Here is a 13305-nt window from a genome sequence, read left to right as displayed (position 1 = left end):
GATCAAGGGAATGAAGAAAGAAAGCATGAAAAGTTGGAGAACTCATGAAGAAATGAAAGAACCGGAAAGCTGTCAAGCCGACCTCTTCGCACTTAAACGACCATAACTTGAGCTACAGAGGTCCAAATGATGCGGTTCCAGTTGGGTTAGAAAGCTAACATCCGGGGCTTCGAAACGATATAAGATTTTTCATAGTTGCTACAAGTATGGTGGCACGCACGCGCCGTTGCTGCCACCTAGTCCACTTGAAGCAAAACATGGCCAGCGATTTTAGAAGCCTTGTGGGCCCAATCCAACTCATTTCTGATGCTATTTAACCCAAGGAGTGAAGAGGGAAACATAAGTTAGTTACTATGAGTCATAGTTTAGTTTAGAAGTAGTTTCTAGAGAGAGAAACTCTCACTTCTCTCTAGGATTAGGATTAGGATTAGGTTTAGTTCTTAGATCTAGATTTTATTCATCTTCTTCTACTTCTACCTTTCAATTCCTTGTTGTTACATTCATCTTCCTCTATTCTTTTGTTGTAATTTCCTTTATGTTGTTCTTGTGTTTTGGTGTAGATCTACTTTTGTTCCTCCCTTTTTCTTTCAATTCAATTCAAGGTAAATCATAATAATTTTGTTCCTTTTGATTTGTTGTTATTAATTCCTTGCAATAATTGTTGTTAGGTTTTGTTCTTGTTGTTGATTTACTATGGTTTCCTTTTATGCCTTCCAAGTGTTTGATGAAATGCTTGGTTGGATTTTAGAGTAGAATTTTATACTCTTGGCTTGGAAAGGTAACTTAGGACCTCTTGAGTCACTAATGTCCAAGTGATTGATGATTGGGAGCCATTGACTCTAGTTCTCACTAATTGAATTAGTGGAGAGTTAGGACTTATGGACTAGGATTGATATAGCTCATTTGACTTTCCTTTACTATTAGTTAGAGGATGATTTAGTGAGATTAATCCTTGCCAATTCTCATATTGTGGTTAGTGATTAGGATAGAGATCCTTGACCACCAACCCTTGCCAAGACCTTTTTAGGCCTTAGTTTACTTTCTTGCCATTTATCTTTCATGCCTCTTATCAAAACCCCAAAAATAACTCAACCAATAACAAAACACTTCATTACAATTCCTAGGGAGAACGACCCGAGGTTTGAATACTTCGGTTTATAAATTTAGGGGTTTGTTTTAGTGACAAACAACTTTTTGTATGAAAGGATTATTGCTTGGTTTAGAAACTATACTTGCAACGAGAATTCATTTGTAAAATTCTAAGCCGTCAAAAATCCATTCGTCAAAATGGTGCCGTTGCCGGGGAATTGCAATGGTGTTATGTTATTGGTTATTGTATATATGTGAATATTGTGAATATGTTTGCTTTTTGCTTCTTTGTTAGTTTTTAGTTTGTTCTCTTTATTTGTTACTATTTTTGTTTTTTTTTTGCCCTCTCTTGCTATCATGAATTCTCACTTTGGCTATGAGTGTAGTTACAATTATGTTGTAGGTGATGAGAACTATAATGAAGTTATGTATCAAGAATGGGATAATCAAAGGTGGGAAGAGCCATATGCATATGATCAATCTTCTTGGCAACAACCCCCACCAATGCACTATGAAGAAGAGCCATTTTTTGATGCATATCAATCCAATGGCTATGGTGAATCTCCTTGTGATTTTCAAGAACCACCACTATATGCCTATGAGTCATATCCTCAACATGAACTTCAACTACACTCACAAGCCTATTTTCAACAAACACCTCCCTATGACCATGATCCTTATCTATCACACCAACCAACTTTTGAACCATATGAGCCATACATGGAACCACAATTCCAAGATTACTACTCCCAAGAACCACCTCAATACACACCACCACCTTACCAAGAAGAACCACCTTACTATAATGAACCCTTTCTCCAAAATGATGAACCCTCCCATCCACCCCAATCTCTAATGGATAAAACCCTCGGCGTTCTTCTTCAAGGACAAGAGGAGATGACAAGGGATGTGCAACAATTCATGACCACCTTAGATGAGGTGGTAAACCGGCTAGCATCCCAACTTTTGGACACTCAAGGAACTCCCATGGATACATGTGGAGAATCTAAAGAGGAGCATAGCTTAAAGAAGAGATTGGAAACGTTGGTGGAAAAGGAGGAATGCTACTTTGTGTTAGAACAATTGGAGGAACCTATGACCATTGAAGAAAAGGAAGAAGTGGTTGAAGACTTAGGAGATGCGGAACTTCCATGGGAACCTAGAGTTATAGAAAACCCCTCCAAGAAGATTGAAGTTGATGTTGAGGAGGAATGTGCACAACCTCCAAGGCATATCCCATATGAAGACTTGGAAGGAGTAAAACAAGAATTGAGTTCCCTTGGTGATGGAGATCATGCATCCAATCTTCTTGGTGAAGAATCCTTTGAATTTGAAGAACCTTCTCCCAATGAATTTGAAAGTGATATGGAGGTAGATTTCTCTCGTCCTCCCATTTATGACTTGAGTGATGGAGAAGAGTTAGATGAAGTTGATGAACAAAGGATTGAGAATGAAGAAGTTTATGAGGAGGTGGAGGCAATCAAGGATGAAAACAAGGGAGTAGAGCTTGCAAGCACATTGGAGATACCTCTCCCCAAGCCACCACCATCCATTCTCTCATTTAAGTGGGTAAATTCCTTATGCTCAAGATTTATTATTCCCCTTGAATATGGTTTGCTTAAGACGGATGGTCAACTAAGACATATTTGTGGCTTTAAGAGTAAAAAGGAGATGGTTAGTGGTTTGAAATATCATTCTAGGTTCATTATGGTTGCATGCTCAAAGCTTAATTGTAAAGGTTGGTGTATAACTAGAATACATGGGCCTAGAAGGATGTTTGGTCACTTTTTTGAGAATCCACCTTGCTCACCACCCACATGGATTAATGATAATCAACTTGGAGATGGGTGTGAAGACAAAATATGGGATCCGGGAACACATGAGGATCAACATTGGGAGCCTATGGTTTGCAAAGAACTCCATCAAAGCTTGGAAATATTAATCTTGAATAATGAAGCTTATTGGAAGTCCAAGTATTGGTGGAAGTTCCAAGATGAATACAAGCACAAGCCACCTTGAGAGGAGCTCCCCATAAGTCCAACTTAAGGACAATAAACAAAAGTGCTAGGTGGGAGACAACCCACCATGGTAAATCCTTTCATTTTCTTTTTTTTGTACATATTGGTAGAACTAGTTTAATTTCATGTTTAGATTAGTTGGTTGAGTTTAATTAGTATTTTATCATGTCAAATAAGGTTTTATGGTATTTTGGTAGATGCTTGGAGGTTTAGAATGCTTGGATTGGTGCAAAAACATAGCAAAAAAAAAATTTGAAAAACAGAAAGGAAATTACAATAAAAGAATGGAAGAAGATGAATGTAACAACAAAGAATTGAAAGGTAGAAGTAGAAGAAAGCAAAGATTAAAACCTAGATCTAAGAACTAATCCTAATCCTAATTCTAGAGAGAAGTGAGAGCTTCTCTCTCTAGAAACTAATTCTAACTACTAAACTAAAACTAATGGTAACTAACATATGTTTCCCTCTTCACTCCTTGGGTTAAATAGCATCAGAAATGAGTTGGATTGGGCCCACAAGGCTTCTAAAATCGTTGGCCACGTTTTGCTTCAAGTGGACTAGGTGGCAGCAACGGCGCGTGCGCGTACTATGCGCGTGCGCGCCACCATACTTGTAGCAACTATGGCAAATCTTATATCTTTTCGAAGCCCCGGATGTTAGCTTTCTAACCCAACTGGAACCGCATCATTTGGACCTCTGTAGCTCAAGTTATGGTCGTTTAAGTGCGAAGAGGTCGGCTTGACAGCTTTCCGGTTCTTTCATTTCTTCATGAGTTCTCCAACTTTTCATGCTTCTTTCTTCATTCCCTTGATCCAATCTTTGCCTCCTAAACCTTAAATCACTTACCAAACATATCAAGGCATCTAATGGAATCAAGGTGAATTAAATTTAACTATTTTAAGACCTAAAAAGCATGTTTTCACTCTTAAGCACATTTAAAGGAGAATATACAAAACCATGCTATTTCATTGAATAAATGTGGGTAAAAGGTTATAAAATCCCCTAAAATCAATACAAGATAAACCGTCACATTGGGGTTTGTCAACCTCCCCACACTTAAACCAAGCATGTCATCATGCTTAAACCAAGAGAAAGCAAAGGGATCAACATTTATTCAATGAAAACTAACTAAATGCAATCTACCTATATGCAACTGTCTACATGAATGCAATTGCTTGGTCAAAATAAATTAATTCCCAAGAAGCATATATAAGCACAAGGGCAAAAGGTATTAACAACCATGCCAAACCACAATTGAATTGAGCTATTAAATATTTTTACAAACTTGCATGAAAGGAGATGATCATTGGTGGAAACATGTAATTGAGCATCAAACCCTCACCGGATGTATTTGCACTCTATTCACTCAAGTGTTTAGGGTTGATTCACTCAATTCTCTCCTAATCATGCTTTCTAAGATTTGTTTTTCTTCTAACAATCGACATATATTCCATGCATGCATATAAGTATCATGAGGTCTTTTCTTTAGGTTGTAATGGGGTTAGGGTCAAGGTAGGATGCATATTTGGTTAAGTGAGTTTGAAATTTGAATCTTTGATAAGCTTAAACTTCTCACCTAACCTATGACATCCTATACAATTAAGTTCTAATCTAACTACTCATTCCTCACTTTTTCACATACTCATGTATTCCTTTTTAATTTCACAACACCTATGCATTGATTTTATTGGACTATACTTTGATTTGGGGCATTTTGTCCCCTTTTTATTTCTTTCTTTTTCTTCTTTTTCTTTCTTTTTCTATTTTTTTTCTTTTTCTTTTCCATATTATTTTTCTTTTCTTTTTCTTTTGTTTTTCTCTTTTTTTTTTTCTTTCTATATACAAGAACCTCAATGCATAAGGTCTATACATTTGATCAATACATGAGCATCTACCCAATTCCCAATATTTTCAATAACAATACAAAAATTACCCTTTTATTCACCCAATGTCCCAAGGTTCCCATACTTGAATGATACTCACACACACTAGCCTAAGCTAATCAAAGATCCAAATAAGGACATTTATTATTTTCCGCTTTAAGGCTTGTAATGTGCTAAATTAAGAACAAAGTAGGTTAATCGTAGGCTCAAAATCGGCTAACAAAGGAGAGTAAAAGGTAAGGCCATTTGGGTAAGTGAGCTAATGAAATGATGGCCTCAATCATATAAATTCATGAATACACAAAATAATGGACATAAAGAATCAAACAAATCAAAGATTACAATTATAGAAAGAGAATAATGCACACAAGAAGGAAAATAAGTGGTTATAAGATGTAACCACACAATTAGGCTCAAATCTCACTTGCTTGTGTTCTTAGCTCAAAAATATGATCCACAATATATATATTTCAAGCAAGTTCTATGAAGAGTTTTCACTCAAATCAATTGAGGTGCCCTATAGATAGAAATCTTGAAAAAATTTCATTATTTTGACTAAGCTTATTGTGTATACATATGCAAAAATTAAGAGAATGCAAGTAAAAATCCTAAAAACCTAAAATGAAATACAAAAGTGTTGGGATTAGAAATTTGTCACCCAAAATCGCCGACCGGTCGGACGACCTCCCCACACTTAAAAGTTTGCACCGTCCTCGGTGCACTCAAAGATGAGCAAGGGGGTACGGCGACTCTCCGGATTGCTACGTGTTCTTGGTCTTGCTTCCATGTTTGCTTGTGGTGCATTCATCATAAAAAACAAAAATATAACACCATAAGATGAGAAGATATAAAAACAAGGAAGCATACATTGTTGGAGTGAGGTAAATCACTAGAAATGAGTGAGTGAATTAGTGTGGCATTAATGACAAATAAGTGTGTGAATTCTAAATTGCGCGGTTTAGAACACACATTAGCATAAAAGGCTATGTCACCAAAGAAGCATGCACTTTACTCATTCTAGTATGCTTGAGATGCTTTAAGTAAACTTGTAAGGTAAAACAAGCATTAAAGAAGCATGAAAGCATTCAAGTCAAACACATATGGATGCATATGATCATGAAATACCATGCATTAAGGTAAATGCACATCATCATCCATCATCAAGAGGTTGCCTAATCATAAAATAAGGCTCAAATCACATGGTGGCCAAATCATGTAATTCAAGAAGAGTTACAAGCTCGAAGGCAATTCCCATCACTTGGTATTTTTCAAAAGATAAGCATGAAAAACTCAAGACCAAGTAGCAAAAGATAACCTCAATCATAGGATCCAACAAAGATTATCTAAAAGCATTAATGCTAAATTAGCATTTAGGCAATAAGGGGCAGCAATGTATAGTAAAAAAAGTCAATAATCCAACACTTATGATGAAAAGAGAGAAAATAAAATGAAAAACAAAACTAAGACTAACTAATCAACTAACTAACTAACTAATTAACTAACTAACTAGCTATCAACTAACTAAAATAGATGGTTATCGATGGTGTTTGGAAGTGTTGGATGAGGGGTAGAAGAAGGAAAGAAGAAAGGAGAAGGAAAGAAATGGAAAAATGAGAAGAAAAGAAATGTAGTGAAGGAAGGGCATCCACGCGTACGCGCACATGGCGCGCCCGCGTCGATGGCTTATTTCGAGAATGGTGCGTACGCGTCATGTGCGCGTACGCGCAAGTGGGGTTGTGCCAAAGGCACAACGCGCGCACAGTGCGGGCCTAACTCTCGGGTTAATGCATGGAAGGTGGAACTTCTCAACCCACGCGTACGCGTGCATGGCGCGCTCGCGTGGATGGTCGAAAATGCTCAATGTACGCGTACGCGTGCAGTGCGCGTACGCGTGGATGGTGCTCTGTTTTTCAAAAAATATTTGGTATATTTTTACACCAATCCAAGCATTCCAAACCTTCAAACAGCTACCAAAACACCATAAAACCTTATTTATCATACTAAACTATCAAATGCACTTAACAAACTACCAAAACATGAAAGTAAACTAATTCTACCCATATATACAAAAGAGGAAATGAAAAGATTTTACCATGGTGGGGTGTCTCCCACCTAGCACTTTTGTTTATTGTCCTTAAGTTGGACTTATGGGGAGCTCCTCTCAAGGTGGCTTGTGCTTGTACTCATCTTGGAACTTCCACCAATGCTTGGACTTCCAATAAGCTCCATCATTCAAGATTAATATCTCCAAGCTTTGATGGAGTTCTTCACAAACCATGGGCTCCCAATGTTGATCCTCATGTGTTCCCGGATCCCATATTTTATCTTCACACCTATCTCCAAGTTGATTATCATTAATCCATGTGGGTGGTGAGCAAGGTGAATTCTCAACAAAGTGACCAAACATCCTTCTAGACCCATGTACTTTAGTTATACACCAACCTTTGCTATCAAGCTTTGGACATGTAACCATGGTGAACCTAGGATGGAATTTCCAACCACTAACCATCTCCTTTTTACTCTTAAAGCCACAAATATATCTAAGTTGACCATCTGTTTCAAGCAAACCATATTCAAGGGGAATAATAAAGCTTGAGTATAAGGAATTTACCCACTTGAATGAGAGAGTGGATGGTGGTGGCTTGGGGAGAGGTATTTCCAATGTGCTAGTAAACTCCACTCCCTTGTTTTCTTCCTTGATTGCCTCCACCTTTTCAAAAACTTTTTCACTTTCAATCTTTTGTTCATCAACTTCATCTAACTCTTCTCCATCACTCAAGTCATAAATGGGAGGTTGAGAGAAATCTACCTCCACATCACTTTCAAATTCATTGGGAGAAGGTTCTTCAAATTCAAAGGATTCTTCACCAAGAAGATTGGATGCATGATCTTCATCACCAAGGGAACTCAATTCTTGCTTCATTCTCTCCAAGTCTTCATATAGAATATGCCTTGGAGGTTGTGCACATTCCTCCTCAACATCAAATTTACTCTTCTTGGAGGGATTTTCTTTGATTTTAGCTTCCCATGGAGGTTTCGCATCTCCTAAGTTTTCAACCACTTCTTCCTTTTCTTCAATAATCATAGGCTTCTCCAATTGTTCTAACACAAAGTAGCCTTCCTCCTTCTCCACCGGAGTCTCCAATCTCTCCTTCATGCTATGCTCTTCCTTGGATCCTTCACATGTAGCTATAGGAGTTCCTTGAATATTCAAGCATTGGGAGGCTAAATGATTTACTAACTTGGTCATGGTAGCTACAAATTGTTGCACATCCCTTTTCATTTCATCTTGCCCTTGAAGAAGAACATCAAGGGTTTCATCCATTAGAGATTGGGGTGGATAAGAGGGTTCATTGTCTTGGAGAAAGGGTTCATTATAGGAAGGTGGTTCTTCTTGGTAAGGTGGTGGTGTGTATTGAGGTGATTCTTGGGAGTAATCTTGGAATTGTGGTTCCATGTATGGCTCATATGGTTCAAAAGGAGGTTGGTATGGTGGGTAAGGATCATGGTCATATGGAGGTGTTTGTTGAAAATAGGCTTGTGAGTGTGGTTGAGGGTCATGTTGAGGATATGGATCATAGGCATATGGTGGTGGTTTTTGAAAATCACAAGGAGATTCACCATAGCCATTTGATTGGTATGCATCATAGAATGGCTCTTCTTCATAGTGCATTGGTGGGGGTTGTTGCCATGAGGATTGATCATATGCATATGGCTCCTCCCACCTTTGGTTGTCCCATCCTTGATACATATCTCTATTATAGTCCTCATCACCTACAACATAATTGTAATCACACTCATAGCCAAAATGAGAATTCATGGTAGCAAGAGGGAATAAAAATCAAAAGCTAATAGAAAACAAGAGAAACAACTCTACAACTAGCAAATAAAGCAAAAATCAAGCTATTCACAATATTCACATATATACAATAACCAATAACATAACACCATTGCAATTCCCCGGCAACGGCGCCATTTTGATGATTAGATTTTTGACGGTTTAGAATTTCACTAATGAAATCTCGTTGTAAAGTATAGTTTCTAAACCAACAATAATCCTTTCATACAAAAGATTGTTTGTCACAAGTAACAAACCCCTAATTTTATAAACCGAAGTATTTAAACCTCGGGTCGTTCTCCCTAGGAATTGTAATGAAGTGTTTTGTTATTGGTTGTGAGTTAATTTGGGGTTTTGATAAGAGGCATGAAAGATAAATGGCAAGAAAGTAAACTAACAACTATAAAAGGCTCTTGGCAAGGTGTGAGAACTAGAAGTCCTATCCTAGTTATCCTTCTCAATTGTGATGAGAATTGTTCATTGCTACCACTTAGTTAACCCTTGCTAAATAAAGGAAAGTCAAGTGGATGAATTGACTTGAGCCACAAGTCCTAGCCAACTCCCAAGGAAAGACTAGCTTTAGTGCACTCCAAACCAATTAGCAATCTCTCCAATTATCAATCAACAAAGGAATTAAATAACTCAAGTGTCACTAATTACTCTACCTAGGCCAAGAAGAACAAAATCTACACTATATCTAGAAGAGGCATTTCAACAAACACATAAAAGGCAATAAAAGTAAACAACATAAATTGCAAGAATTAAAGAGAGATCTAACTACAAAGGCAAGAGATCAACAATAGAAAAGCAAAGAAGAACAATTATTATGAATTACCTCTTATTGAATTGAAAGAAAATGGAAGGAACAATAGTAGATCTACAACAAAGTATAAGAACAACATAAAGGAAATTACAATAAAAGAATGGAAGAAGATGAATGTAAAAACAAAGAATTGAAAGGTAGAAGTAGAAGAAAGCAAAGATTAAAACCTAGATCTAAGAACTAATCCTAATCCTAATTCTAGAGAGAAGTGAGAGCTTCTCTCTCTAGAAACTTATTCTAACTACTAAACTAAAACTAATGGTAACTAACATATGTTTCCCTCTTCACTCCTTGGGTTAAATAGCATCAGAAATGAGTTGGATTGGGCCCACAAGGCTTCTAAAATCGCTGGCCACGTTTTGCTTCAAGTGGACTAGGTGGCAGCAACGGCGCGTGTGCGCCACCATACTTGTAGCAACTATGGCAAATCTTATATCGTTTTGAAGCCCCGGATGTTAGCTTTCTAACCCAACTGGAACCGCATCATTTGGACCTCTGTAGCTCAAGTTATGGTCGTTTAAGTGCGAAGAGGTCGGCTTGACAGCTTTCCGGTTCTTTCATTTCTTCATGAGTTCTCCAACTTTTCATGCTTTCTTTCTTCATTCCCTTGATCCAATCTTTGCCTCCTAAATCTGAAATCACTTAACAAACATATCAAGGCATCTAATGGAATCAAGGAGAATTAGATTTAGCTATTTTAAGTCCTAAAAAGCATGTTTTCACTCTTAAGCACAATTAAGGGAGAATATACAAAACCATGCTATTTCATTGAATAAATGTGGGTAAAAGGTTATAAAATCCCCTAAAATCAATACAAGATAAACCGTCAAATTGGGGTTTGTCAACCTCCCCACACTTAAACCGGTCAGCGATTTTGGGTGACAAATTTCTAATCCCAACACTTTTGTTTTTCATTTTAGGTTTTTAGGATTTTTACTTGCATTCTCTTAATTTTTGCATATGTATACACAATAAGCTTAGTCAAAATAATGAAATTTTTTCAAGATTTCTATCTATAGGGCACATCAATTGATTTGAGTAAAAACTTTTCATAAAACTTGCTTGAATTATATATCTTGTGGATCATGTTTTTGAGCTAAGAACACAAGCAAGTGAGATTTGAGCCTAATGGTGTGGTTACATCCTATAACCACTTATTTTCCTTCTTGTGTGCATTATTCTCTTTCTATGATTGTAATCTTTGATTTGTTTGATTCTTTATGTCCATTATTTTGTGTATTCATGCATTTATATGATTGAGGCCATCATTTCATTGAGCTTACTTACCCAAATAGCCTTACCTTTTATCTTCCATTGTTAGCCAATTTGAGCTTACGCTTAACCCACTTGTTCTTATTTTAGCACATTACAAGCCTTTAAGTGAAAAAAACAATAATTGTTCCTTATTTGGATCTTTGATTAGCTTAGGCTAGTGTGTGTGAGCATCATTCAAGAGTGGAAAAACCTTGGGACATTGGGTGAATAAAAGGGTAGTTTTGTATTATTATTGAAAATATTGGGAATTGGGTACTTGCTCATGTATTGATCAAATGTATAGACCTTATGCATTGATGCTCTTGTATATAGAAAAAAAATGAGAAAAACAAAAGAAAAAAAAGAAAAAGAAAAATAATATGGAAAAGAAAAAGAAAGAAATAGAAAAAGAAAAAAAAAAGAAGAAAAAGAAAGAAATAAAAAAGGGGACAAAATGCCCCAAAGCAAAGTGTAGCTCAATAAAATCAATGCATGAGTGTTGTGAAATGAAAAGGGATACATGAGTATGTGAAAAAGTGAAAAATGGGTAGTTAGGTTAGAACTTAATTGTATAGGATGTCATAGGTTAGGTGGGAAGTTTAAGCTTATCAAAGATTCAAATTTCAAGTTCACTTAACCATATATGCATCATACCTTGACCCTAGCCCCATTACAACCTAAAGAAAAGACCTCATGATACTTGTATGCATGCATGAAATATATGTCGATTGTTAGAAGAAAAACAAATCTTAGAAAGCATGATTAGGAGAGAATTGAGTGAATCAACCCTAAACACTTGAGTGAGTAGAGTGCAAATACATCCGGTGAGGGTTTGATGCTCAATTACATGTCTCCACCAATGATCATCTCCTTTCATGCAAGTTTGTAAAAATATTTAATAGCTCAATTCAATTGTGGTTTGGCATGGTTGTTAATACCTTTTGCCCTTGTGCATATATATGCTTCTTGGGAATTAATTTATTTTGACCAAGCAATTGCATTCATGTAGATAGTTGCATATAGTCTAGGTTGCATATAGTTTATTTACATTGAATAAATGTTGATGCCCTTTGCTTTCTCTTGGTTTAAGCATGAGGACATGCTTGGTTTAAGTGTGGGGAGGTTGACAAACCCCAATTTGACGGTTTATCTTGTATTGATTTTAGGGGATTTTATAACCTTTTACCCACATTTATTCAATGAAATAGCATGGTTTTGTATATTCTCCCTTAATTGTGCTTAAGAGTGAAAACATGCTTTTTAGGACTTAAAATAGCTAAATCTAATTCTCCTTGATTCCATTAGATGCCTTGATATGTTTGTTAAGTGATTTCAGATTTAGGAGGCAAAGATTGGATCAAGGGAATGAAGAAAGAAAGCATGAAAAGTTGGAGAACTCATGAAGAAATGAAAGAACCGGAAAGCTGTCAAGCCGACCTCTTCGCACTTAAACGACCATAACTTGAGCTACAGAGGTCCAAATGATGCGGTTCCAGTTGGGTTAGAAAGCTAACATCCGGGGCTTCGAAACGATATAAGATTTGCCATAGTTGCTACAAGTATGGTGGCGCGCACGCGCATAGTACGCGCACGCGCCGTTGCTGCCACCTAGTCCACTTGAAACAAAATGTGGCCAGCGATTTTAGAAGCCTTGTGGGCCCAATCCAACTCATTTCTGATGCTATTTAACCCAAGGAGTGAAGAGGGAAACATAAGTTAGTTACTATGAGTCATAGTTTAGTTTAGAAGTAGTTTCTAGAGAGAGAAACTCTCACTTCTCTCTAGGATTAGGATTAGGATTAGGTTTAGTTCTTAGATCTAGATTTTATTCATCTTCTTCTACTTCTACCTTTCAATTCCTTGTTGTTACATTCATCTTCCTCTGTTCTTTTGTTGTAATTTCCTTTATGTTGTTCTTGTGTTTTGGTGTAGATCTACTTTTGTTCCTCCCTTTTTCTTTCAATTCAATTCAAGGTAAATCATAATAATTTTGTTCCTTTTGATTTGTTGTTATTAATTCCTTGCAATAATTGTTGTTAGGTTTTGTTCTTGTTGTTGATTTACTATGGTTTCCTTTTATGCCTTCCAAGTGTTTGATGAAATGCTTGGTTGGATTTTAGAGTAGAATTTTATACTCTTGGCTTGGAAAGGTAACTTAGGACCTCTTGAGTTACTAATGTCCAAGTGATTGATGATTGGGAGCCATTGACTCTAGTTCTCACTAATTGAATTAGTGGAGAGTTAGGACTTATGGACTAGGATTGATATAGCTCATTTGACTTTCCTTTACTATTAGTTAGAGGATGATTTAGTGAGATTAATCCTTGCCAATTCTCATATTGTGGTTAGTGATTAGGATAGAGATCCTTGACCACCAACCCTTGCCAAGACCTTTTTAGG

The sequence above is a fragment of the Arachis hypogaea genome, chromosome 2 (assembly GCF_003086295.3).
Source record: "Arachis hypogaea cultivar Tifrunner chromosome 2, arahy.Tifrunner.gnm2.J5K5, whole genome shotgun sequence".
NCBI classification, from domain to species: Eukaryota; Viridiplantae; Streptophyta; class Magnoliopsida; order Fabales; family Fabaceae; genus Arachis; species Arachis hypogaea.
Note: the sequence above shows the minus strand (reverse complement) of the source record.